The sequence below is a fragment of the Propithecus coquereli genome, unplaced genomic scaffold, assembly GCF_000956105.1.
Source record: "Propithecus coquereli isolate 6110/MARCELLA unplaced genomic scaffold, Pcoq_1.0 Scaffold194, whole genome shotgun sequence".
Taxonomy (NCBI): Eukaryota; Metazoa; Chordata; class Mammalia; order Primates; family Indriidae; genus Propithecus; species Propithecus coquereli.
This window is the reverse complement of record NW_012144300.1, coordinates 668,717-671,097: the sequence shown is the minus strand read 5'-3', so window position 1 is coordinate 671,097 and position 2,381 is coordinate 668,717.

The following is a 2,381-nucleotide window of genomic DNA, read 5'->3' as shown; positions in this document are numbered from 1 at the left end:
TATTGGTCAAAAATATTAAGGGAATAAGTCAATTGATTTCTGTTGTTCCCTGCTTCAAGATTTTCTCTATTTCCCAATCATTTTGCTCTTTTTTTAAAGAGCATATTTCAGGTTGTAAATCAGATTAAATTAGAAAGTGGCCAGGTGTGGTGGCTCATGCCTATAATCCCAGCACTTTGGAAGGCCGAGTGGGGAGGATCACTTGAGGCCCAGAGTTTGAGACCAGCCTGAGCAACATAACGAGACTCTGTCTCTACAAAAAATAGAAAAAGATTTGCCAGGCATGGTGGCATGCACCTGAAATCCCTGCTACTCTGGAGGCTGAGGCAAGAGGATCTCTTGAGCTCAGGAGTTTGAGGTTGCAGTGAGCTATGATGACGTCATTGCACTCTAGGCCAGGTAACAGAGTGAGAACCTGTCTCAAAAAAAAAAAAAGAATGAAACCTGTATCATGCATTTCTTCATTATTTATGCATGTTGAGGTCCTTCTCTTATCTAATCCACTGGGAAAAATTGTTCTTTGAATTTCCTTTTTACAGTTAGATGCGTGAGTGTTTGCTAGTTGTGGAGTTGGGAGGAAGCTGGCATCTTTTATGCATCCTTCAGGTCCTGACTTGTCGGTCCTTCCTCTCAAATGCTCATTGTGTTTCAACTTTCCAAGAGAGCTTTGCATCTCTGTGAAGTTCCTCAGCATTCTCTCCTGTGTTATCAGGGTTTGCATCCCATTGTTTTGTGATGTCTATTTACTTGTCTGCACATCCTACCAAATGGCAAAAGTTACATTCTCAGCATTTAATACTGTGCCTAGTACATAATAAGCACTCATTGGCTATGTGATGAAAATTTGCTCAGAATAAGGTTTTCTTTCAAAAGGTACTTTTGGCTACAGAACAGTGCTATTATCCTGTTTGTAATATTCTTTCATATCTTGTTTTATATTTCAGCATAGTGGAACCCCAATTATAACCAGTTGTATTTCTAAATTACCATGCAAATAGCTTTGCATGTCTTTGTATTCTTAAGGGATTGATCCACTCACAATATTTCAAAAGAGGATTTTTTTTTTTTTTTTGTGAAAAACCTAGACTTGGAGATGCCCCTTTTTCTTTAAAAAAAAATAGCTATGTTCAGATGTGTAACCTTGGAAAAAACAGCTAACTTCCATGAACCTCAGTTTCCTCACCTGTGAAAGAAGGGAGAACAGGATCATCTCTAAGGTACCTTCAAAAGAATACATTCTTTAATTCTATGATTGAGAAAAGTTTTAAGTAAAAGCTTTGTATTTCCTTGCCCTCCCCTTTCCACCCCCTGCAAAGGCACCCTGATCATCTCTCCTTTTCTTTGGGCCTGATTTTCTCTTCTTGTTTATAGCTGCCACTAATTTGCTCGTTTGCTTGCTAGAAAATAGCTAATTAAAACCCACTTCAGCTAACAAGCTGACTGGGACCATGCAAATGTCACTCTCTGCTGTCTGCTATTTCCGTTTATACTTTACGTTATTAGTGTTGTTTTTCCTCTCTCTGTTATAATGAATGCACGGATAGATTTAGCGCCCTCTTCACAGGTGTGCACTGGTACAACAGCCACCATCCCAGGGATGCGCTGCTGTTTTACTGCACTTCAGCACTTTGAGTGTTATTACCCCTGACAGTTAATGGTTTCAGACTACATTGCTTGTTAGCTAGATTTTTGAACAGCTTCATCTATCTTTTTGTTTTTACAGTGACTGGCCACATTAAGTATATGTGTCTGAGCTATTAGTCCCGTCTGTTCATCCCATGCATTTCATTTGGTGTGGGGTTCTTTTTTTTTCTCTAAAATTAGTGTGTATTGTCATCCATATACTTCAACACATCGACTTTTGTTATAATTATGCTGTCATCATTGTGCTTCCACACATTCACTAATTTATTGTAGCTAAATTAGATCTAATATTAGCAATTTTGCAGCTGTTCCTTTAGAACATACATGGCCATATATTTGTACGCTATTTAGTAATTATATTTCACAGCAAAAGAATGGACTACATTTTCAAGAGGGAGAGAGTGGGAAGATGGAAAAAAAAGGATTACATAAAAGCAGACTCACCTGAGAGGGGAAGAGAGAGCAAAGAAATGGAGAGAAAAATGCATGACAGAAAAGATTTAAGGGGTAGATTCCAGAGTAAACAGCAGTGGATGTGTATACAGGGTTGTGTAATTCGAAGAGCACTTGTAGTAAGTCTGACACTTGTAGAGAAGAAAGCTCTCTGAGCAGATATATTCTTCTTTTACTGTGAATGTGCTACCATGAGGAAATGATAGTAGGGTTTTTGTGTGAATTGCAAAGAAAAGGAGAGAAGCACAGGCTATGTAGGTACTTACACAAAAACGTGGTATCCA